General features: G+C 38.1%; 1 pseudogene; it reads right to left on the bottom strand.

Moving 5' to 3' along the window:
- LOC138010812 (contactin-associated protein-like 2) overlaps positions 1–1,304 on the bottom strand; it is a 3,369-nt pseudogene extending 2,065 nt beyond the window's left edge.
- Between the last annotated feature and the right edge of the window lie 8,530 nt (positions 1,305–9,834).

Genomic DNA, 9,834 nt, shown 5'->3' with positions numbered 1-9,834 from the left:
AGTTGACTGAGATGCGAGTAGCTGAGAAAATGGTCGAAACTTCATCTTCTTAGCCAAGATTCAGTAACCCCATCCAAATCAGCTCAAGAAGCTCCTTGTTGCTTTTAACTTTGCGCGTGGTCCATCCATGCACCCCTTAAGGTTCTTTCAATCTTTTTTTGTTGTTTTATGTTTTTTTGTAGGCATTGCTGTGTTCCATATAATTTTATCAGCATTTTCGTGAAAAGAATTTTACCAAAAGTTACGTCATATAACCCCTTAAAGTAATAGCCGAAAGAAAATTGCTTTTTCATTAAACCGTAATTCATACCAAAATAATCATGCTGTTCCATAGCATTTGAATTTTCCGAGTGTGTGGTACCCTTGCTCTCCTGTGTCTCCAGTATCTCCAAACCTGAGCTGTTTAACTGGAAGCTCTGTCTTGTCAGTGAGGAGACCGCTGTCTTCACGCCAGACCTTGTCATTCTTATCACAGTTACAACCAAAGCGAGAGTCTGCGCATGAGTTGGTCATCACGCATGTGCACTTTTTATGACCAGATGCTCCACCCCAATGAGTCATTTTTTTGGAGTCACGTGACACCCACCATCCATTGAGTTCGTAGCGAAAAAGTCGAGCTTTATAACACTCATACTTGATAAACTGTTCACAGTGTAAGGAGACTCTGGTGAGCATCGCCAGCTGTGACAGACTCGCTCCGGTGTACCGAATGTCACGTGAGTAACAACCAGCTGGTTCACATCCTTGGACAAGCGTTTTCTTTCTCACTGTCGTGACTGATAATTGATACACCAACTCCACTCTTGTCATTCATGTTACAAGTGACCTCAAACGGTGGCAAACCTCCTTCACCGTCAGGATCAATGACGTAACCTCCACTCATTGAAGAAGGGTTCAACCTTTTCAAAGAGGTACAAGATTTGGCGAATCCTTCAGAGAAAAAATATAATTGCTACTGGCCGATTTTGTAGTGGTATTTCTACTGAGCTAATAAATGAGGGTAGTTTTACAATGGATTTCACGAAACATTGGCCGCGCCGTTTCCGAGCTTGGTTGCCAACCCGGGAACTGGGGCGGGTAATTCAAAAGTTCATTGTCAACGGTCCAATGAAATAACAATTTCACAATGAACTTTGGCAACTTCGCTCCGAAAGTCGGTACGAGCTTGCCAACAAAGTTCACAGCGAAGTTACCTTGCGAGTAGTTGGTTTCTCCTACACTTCTCTCGATTCTGATCCTGAGTAAAATCACAGTTAGGTTTTAGATTGAACACTCTTCAGTTGAGTTCTAGACTGCTTTAACATTGTTAATTTTGTGCGTGAATTTATTGCAATGGCCGATGGAGGCCTTAACGAAGAAGAACTTCTTGGAAATTTGTCCGAGTATGACTCGGCAACTAAAGCGGCGGACGTTCTACCCCATTCATTTTCAGTCAACAAACAGGAAGCTCCTGCCTTTATCTCGCCAGAACAGATCTCCTCGCTGACTTCAGCGATTCAGAGTCTGACGGAGAGATTTGTGGAAAGCCCTGATGCAAACCTACGAAGGGAAAAGCCACTGCCATTAAGGTTACCGTATACCTTCAGGGGTGTCTCGCGTCCGAGCAATGCAGCGAGTCCGATTTAAACTGTAGATACCTAAACCCCTATATCAAATAAAAGCTTATAAAGCTGGCTATCAAACCATATCAAGTATTTAGAAATTAAATGAATTGTCGAAGTTTTCACGACCTCTAAATGCGAGCGTCCGAATCACCTTTTCAAAGCTACAAGTGAAAGCAAATTTTGCTTTCGCTATTTTATTTTGTTTCTCCGTTTTCCGACCCAAAGCGCTAAAAAAGGGTGTCTACGTTTTGCCATACTCACTTACAGTGAAAAGTTATAGAACGTTTTCGAAATAGTATTAAAAAAATGTGAAGTGTTGGTACAAAAATCGCTCTCAGAGAAAAAATATTTTGAAATAAAATATTTGCAGACACATTTTTGTTCTTTATATGTTAACCTAGCCACTATCAAGATTTCGGGGCAATCGGACAAATTCCCTCTGAGTTTTAGCTCTTTAAAGTGTCCGCTTCGAGTGAAAAAATTGATTCGAGAAAACAGCGCTAAGACTGTCAATCAGACGGGTAATTTTTACTTCCGGCCAAAACGTAAAACCGCCATTTCTCCGCCAATATTTAATCTTTTTGAATAATTTCCTTTTTACATTTCAAGGCTTCAGTGCTGCTACCTCTGCAGCCAAGGCAGCCGATGTTACGATTGACGATATAATGGACGCAGCAGGCTGGAGATCGGACAGTACCTTTGCTCGATTTTATGACAGGCCTGTGCAAGCTGAGGCATCTGCCAATGCTTTTTCTCATGCAGTTATCAGTACCACTTGAACAGTTAGTTTTATTAGGCCTGTTCGTTTGCCAATTCATATTCTCAAAAAAAAAAAAAAGGTTGCCGTTTACAACACCAACTGTATTGTGCTAATATTTGGTGTCCATGGTGCTTTAAAATCACACGTGACCTCCGTTTGTATGCAAATGCGAGGTAGAATTGGAAAATTAAACGAGATTTACCTGGAAGTTGAAGTTTGATTAAGATTCTACCGTAGCATTTGCAGGAATGAAGAGGCCACACCCCACCTCTTCCTGATACCCCTACTATGTCTTACATGTCCACCAAATAAATCTTCGTCTGTAAAGCCTGAGCTCAAAGTGTATGCTTGCTATCTCACGTGGCCTCTTTATTGCGGCAAATGCTACGGCAGAATCTTAATCAAACTTCAACTTCCAGGTAAGTCTCGTTTAATTTTCCAATTAGATTGCATGAAACACAAACAACATTGAGTCCCTCTAACACAAAGTCCGATTTTTAAAAACATACTCCTTCACAATGACAAACTCCGATGTTTCGAATTTGAGAAAACGAAGATGTCCGGCTAAGAGCTTCCGTTGGTTTTTTTTTCACTAATTTCCGTGATGAATGAAGGACAGATCCCGATCATTCGAAAGTAACAGTACAGGAAAATGAATACAAAAGCGTTTTGGCTACTACCATTATTCCGCAACCGGTGCCAGGGGCAGGGTCGGGGTCGGGGTGTCTCTTTTTTTTCCAATTTTTTTTGGTCCAATTTGATTTCCGAATGTTTGGCATCTTTCCTTCATTTATAGTGGAAATTAGTCAAAAAAAATAAGAAACACCGGGTTTTTCGAAATTAAGAGAATTTCCGACTGAAATTAGAGTTTTTGTCGGTAACATACGCTAACTCCTAAAGACACTGAAGATTCGCTTAGCTCAACATTTTAGAACCACATTTAATGTTTAATTCGTAAAAACCTTCTCCGCAATACAATTAATAACCAAACAAAACATAGTCACAGTTCCACGATGGTTGTCACGCAAAGTTGTAATTTGCTTGTTTCCGCAAAATTGTTGTCAATGTTGTTGCGTTTTTATCGTAAAATTGAATTCGATCCCTTGACGTCCGAATAGAATTGGCTGGCAAGTTCCTGTGCGAGTCTGACTTTACTACAAACCGTCTCTAGTAAAGTCAGACGACAACATTGACAACAACACGAATAAACAAGCAAATGATAACGTTGCGTGACTGCGTGACGACCATCTTAGAACTGTTACTGTTGTTGTTTTTTACGAAGTAAACATTACAATGCGATTTAAAGTGTGGAGCTCAGCGAGTCTTCAGTGCCTCTGACAGATGTCCCTTAAGAGCTTTCATAGCTTCCGCGGGTTCCTTAATTTTTTTATTCTTTTTGCGCCAGAAATGAAGGACAAATGCCCGTCATTCGAGAATAACAGTACAGGAGAATTGAACGACAAAAATTGAAACAAAAAATTTGGAAAAGAAAAGACATCCCGACCCCAACCCCGACCCCGACCCCGACCCCGGCCCCGGCCCCGCGTTTTGGATACTACCCTTCCACCTTAACAAAACATAACGCTCTTAGTTATTTTCCATCTTTTCAGATTTGGACAAATGTAAGTTTTGTTCAAGTATCGGTAGAAGTTTCGGAAGAAGTTTATTGACATTCCCGCGGTTATTTGACTTTGCCAATCATAAATTGCAACATGTATACCCTCCTCCGTCCGTCAAGTTATCAATCAATCAATCAATCAATCAAATTCCACACTCAAACTTTTTATTGGTACATGTACTACTATAAGCCGTTTGTATGAATAATCAAGATCTTCTTGTATTGAAGATTTTGATGCAACATTTTGAATCAAACAAACATTACTGTTCCAACAGTTTTCCCTGAATTTCCTCCGCACTTATAATTGGTTGTTGCTGTTTGCAATATTCGGTATACATTACGACATCATCACTTCTTGCCGTTCTGGTTTTACATCCTCCATTCCCGTGTTTGGAGTCTCTGCGTTTACAATATTCGTTACAGTACTCTTAAGAAAATTCATTTGCCTTCCAATTTCCCACGCCCTGCTAACATAGCCTTTCTTAACTCGACGAGAAAGAAAGGACTCTGCAGAAATCGTGTTAAGTCTTTATTAACCGCGCGGTCATGGGCCGAGCGCGGTTCTTGCCCTGTACGTTGTTTGTTTTTTTGTTTTTTTTCGTTTTGTCGGTGAGCAGACCCAAAACTTCCACTCGGCCATATAGTCAGTGGGACTTCCATTCACACAACTTATGATGTTTTTTCGCCAAAAGCTGTTAAAACGTTAATGTACTTAAAATTTTATGAATATTCCACTCTTTATTTAATACAAAATATATTGCCTTTTAGTGTTATTGAAGCGCTTGATACGAAGTGAGTATTGAATACATAAAAAACCATTACGTCATCCATGGAATGTGTCGACGTTGCAACATTCATTGGTAGGGAAATAACCACCGTACTAAAGATAGCCGTGGATATCGTAATTCTTGACTCGTGTGACTACTTTGCTAGCCCTTTACTCGTGTAAAAAAACAATTAAATTTAATCGTGACTCTTAAGAAAGAAAGCTGTAAGTTGTGAATACTGTTATTATCGTGTTGTTTATACCCATACATATCCCGAAGAAATTTCCCAATGGCTACGACTGATGGTGCAATCGGAGATTTCAAAGCGGCTATAAGTGATGGTGCGATGAGTTCGTGAGTAGTCGTTGTTCTGTTACAGATTGATCAGGTGATTTTGTGTCTACAGTAATCAATGAATCATCAAGGGCTACTTTGGAATGTGCACTACGTATAGTGGTGAGAAAACAGATAAATTTTCAAAGCGCAGTTATAAGATCTAAAAGATCTTCTGGTTGAATCTGCGCGAGCCGTTGCTTGGAGACAGTTTCAAAACCAGGCCAAGTCTGGATCGCACTCAAGACGCCATGTTGATTTTCGTACTGAAGGCTCGATTTTGACCTTCGCCTTGTCAAAAATATGATGCGCGCGTTGCCTAAACCGGTTTGACCGGAGTGACTAGCCCAGAAAGTTGGTCTGCGGCGACCTAAAAGACTTGACACGTTTTCTGCGGAGCTTCTCTTTCTCGCCCTCTGGTGAATTTCCCTATGAACACCGCCATTACAATACAATACATATTTAAGTGACCGCTCCCCATGACATCATAGACTTCCTGTTTTACCGAGAATGTGAATATTTAAACACACTTTATGCGTCACCTCTGCACAAAATGATTTCACAAATTTGAAAAGTGTTACTGAAAAATACACAATTGTGAAGTAAAAATGTCAAGTTTGTGGTTGTTGAAAATCACGGGAAAGTCCCTTGATTTCTCCTGTTCCATTTGATTATGCGAATATTTAAACATATCGTTTTCCAATATTTAAAAAAATACAACCACACTTTTGAATTTACGGAACATGTTTCGATGTTTCAAACATCTTCTTCAGCCATAGTGAGTGTAACATTAAAATGTTTACAAGATAATTCGTATATATATATAACAATCAATACAATGATTCTTTGTAGATTAAATGTTCGTTACAAGTAGGTAAAATTCAAACGAACCAACAATATTATAGAGAACACACCTGACATAACGGTAAAAGTTTAAAAGTGTAATGCTAAACTGACATGATCAACTTGTTTGTTGAGTTCGGGTTTCAACCACTCAATATGGAAACTCTCCTTGATTTTGAGTTGATAGAAAGAAGTAGCATTATCAATAATTTTGAAGCAAGAAAGGTAAAGGTAAAGGTAAAGGTACACCTTATTTAACGTCGGAAGTTCCTTTACTCTCTAGAGAGTATTCTCCCAGGAAGCCGACGGTGCGCTCATTTTACCCCCCCTCTTTCCATCAGTGCTCCGTTTTATGGGTATTTAAAGCTACTTAGGCTACACTGAAAGGAAAGAAGTCGAAACAAGGATGTGAGATCTGGGGATCGAACTCAAGACCTTACGCACCGAGGCCGCGCATTAACCGACTGTGCAACCCTTGCTCCTCAGCAACATCACAATTATCGTGACAATTTTTAGAAAAACTAAGATGCTTGAAAATATGAGAATTTTTATCCCGGAAATTAAAGGTGCTCATTTACACGTGAGTAGAAATGCCTGTTGGTTTCACCAACGTAGCGAGCACCACAGCCCGCACAAGTAAATTTGTATACAACACGTGATTTGAGAGAATCCGGAATGAAATCCTTTGGACTAAAAATGTTGCACAGTTTGAATGGAGAGAAAATTACTTTAACATTTAAATCCTTGCAATACTTGTTGATAATAGATGAAATTTTCTTTCTGGTATAAGATGAATAGAAACCGATGTAAGGTAGTTTGTAAAAATGGCAGTTGGATACATCATGTTTAGGGGCTTCTTTTGTAGTAACATTTCTAAGATAACCTTGAATGGACTTGTCAATTAACCAACTGGGAAACATATTACGTTTCAAAATAGTAGTTAGAGTATTGATATCGTTTTGAAAACCCTCAGTAGTGTTGTTAATTTTATATGCCCTGTCGATGAGAGTTTTAATTAACCCTAATTTGTATTGAAAGGGAGTAAAACTGAAATAATTTGTAAGTAGACCAGTGTAAGTCTTTTTTCGAAAAACAGAAGTGATACAAGAACATTCGTTGTTACTTGATCTCTGCTTGGATAATAATGCATCTAAAAAAGGCAATTTGCCATCTGCTTCTGTTTCCATTGTAAACTTAATGTTGGGATGGCATTTGTCAAGGTATTGAAAAAACATATCTGCATCACGTGTAAATGAGCACCTTTTCCGGGATAAAAATTCTCATATTTTAAGCATCTTAGTTTTTCTAAAAATTGTCACGATAATTGTGATGTTTCTTGCTTCAAAATTAATGCTACTTCTTTCTATCAACTCGAAATCAAGGAGAGTTTCCATATTGAGCGGTTGAAACCCGAACTCAACAAACAGGTTGATCATGTCAGTTTAGCATTACACTTTTAAACTTTTACCGCTATGTCAGTTGTGTTCTCTATAATATTGTTGGTTCGTTTGAATTTTACCTACTTGTAACGAACATTTAATCTACAAAGAATCATTGTATTGATAGTTATATATATATATATGAATTATCTTGTAAACATTTTAATGTTACACTCATATGGCTGAAGATGATGTTTGAAACACCGAAACATGTTCCGTAAATTCAAAAGTGTGGTTGTATTTTTTAAAATATTAGTAACACTTGTGCTATCCAGACCATATAGTTTTCCAAAAAAATCATCTGCTTGCCTTCGCTTGTGTCCAGCATTGGATGCCAGTATTGGATTTATTATTTGTTTCTTTGTCTGTGCCCAAGATTGGATGCTGTAAGCTGAAACCAGCCCTGAAGATTGTTTTTGTTTTCTGTTAATGTTTTCTGATAATGTTTTCTGATGTTTTCTTTTATTGTTATCTGATTTAGTTATATGATTTTGAACCAAAATCATATAACTAAATCATATAAAAAAATCAGGTAACAATAAAAGAAAACATTAACAGAAAACAAAAACAATCATCAGGGGTACTGTAATTTTTAACAAATCATTATAAACAAATTTTGTGATAAAATTTTGTACAGAGATTTTGTGATACAATACAATAAAATTTCCCGTATTAATTTGGATTTCAGATTTTGTAAACAAATCTTGAAAATGACCTGGTACTCCCAAATACTATACTACTCATAAGCGTCTAGGGTATGTGATACTATATCATTCAATGGGACACAATGTCAATGCTGCACTGATGTTATACTAAATTCAAAGAAGCAGCGGCAAGCACAATGAATCTTAAAGTTTTCAAAGTTCTGCCATAGTGTGTGGTAGGTTTCATGGGAGTCATACCACAAGCCACCTGCCGGAGGGGCAATCTTCCAACTTTATGGACCAATAGGAAAATGAGGCAACTAGTTAGGGGCGGTCGACAAGATGAACAGTTCAAAGGCTACCATTATCGTTTTATCTGAGTACTCAATTTACCACTTATAATTTGATTATTTTCACTTTTTTAAAAGGTGTGGGTGAGTGCAACAGTAAAAGTCACAGTAGAAAAAACATATATGAATGAAAGTTAATAACAGCAAAGCTTGATTGTTTGACGTGTCGTAATTAATCACTGACATAGTAAGTACATTGTCAGTTATAAGAAAGACTAAATGAGTCGAAGAAATTAATGAGTCACTTCAGGGGCACCCAACGGATCTGTTCCTCACTTTATCTGTTCCCCAGAGGAATCTTGCTGGCTGGCAAAAATACAGGTGTTCCGATGAGCTGGCTGGGAAATTTATCATTGATAGAGGTTTTGCCTGGGAATTACTGACTCAACCCGAGCTGGCTGTAGAAACTCTGAAGACTGAGAACGACAAACGACGGCTGGTCAGAGTGATTGCGCTTGCGGAAAAAACCTGTGTCGGATTTCTTCGGTCGTTTGTTATAGAAAAGCGCGCGGATGTTTCACAGATCGACGAACACGGATTGTGCTGTTTTCCTCATTTACATGTAAGATTAATTTCCATTGTTATTTTATCTGTATGCTGAGATTCTCGTGATGTTCTTCTACACTGAATTGAAATGAACAGAGTGAATTTAACAGTATTAACTTGTATTTTCATTCACAGTCGACCAGACTTTCGACGGTGTACAATGTGTTTGGTGTTAGCGTTTTCGGAGGTATAAGACTTCCTAATGTAGTTGTTTTAATGCTTTTTTTCGGTTATCTGTATTAGTCAAGTGCGTGATGATCTTTTACAGTTGAAGCGAATTGAGCCAACGATCGAATTGTAAAAAATTGACGGCAGTACGTATTTTTCTTATTCGTGTAGGCAGCCACGGGATCAACCAGGTGCTTTCCTCAAAGTGAACACAAGGTAAAAATCAAGAAAAATTCGCACTTATTTTAATTTAGTTTATTTCGTTAGAAAGACGATTTATTACTCTCGAGAACTCCTGCGAAGAGATCCTTTTGTAAGAACCCGTTGGCAGATATTTGGCATAATTATACAAAACCCTGTTTAGTTAACTAAAATCAAGCAGGTTCTATAATTATGTGAGTAACAGTTAAATTGCAATAAACACTTTATCCAAGGAGTTTGACTTTGAGATCGCAAATATTTATTTTTCTGGCAATCAGTACCTATATCTCCTACATACAAATTAGGACCTTGTCAACAATCCACTTTAAGCCTGCATCCAAGCATCCCTATTTTGCCAGACAAAAAATATATATATGTTCGTATATGCAGGCTTTTATTATTGTTTTTTTTTTCTCTGACTAAGAAAACTTTGTTGGTTTTGGTCAGACTGTGGTTTTAATTGTGAGAATGCTTCTGATGATCAGCTCTTTGTATTGGGTAGAGTGCTTAATTAAGACATACTTAGTCTATTGTTCTTACAATGTATGATTGTGTCAGCAA

The sequence above is a fragment of the Montipora foliosa genome, chromosome 1, assembly GCF_036669935.1.
Source record: "Montipora foliosa isolate CH-2021 chromosome 1, ASM3666993v2, whole genome shotgun sequence".
NCBI lineage: Eukaryota > Metazoa > Cnidaria > Anthozoa > Scleractinia > Acroporidae > Montipora > Montipora foliosa.
The sequence above is the reverse complement of the archived record's forward strand: the minus strand, read 5'-3'. Positions and strand labels throughout refer to the sequence as shown.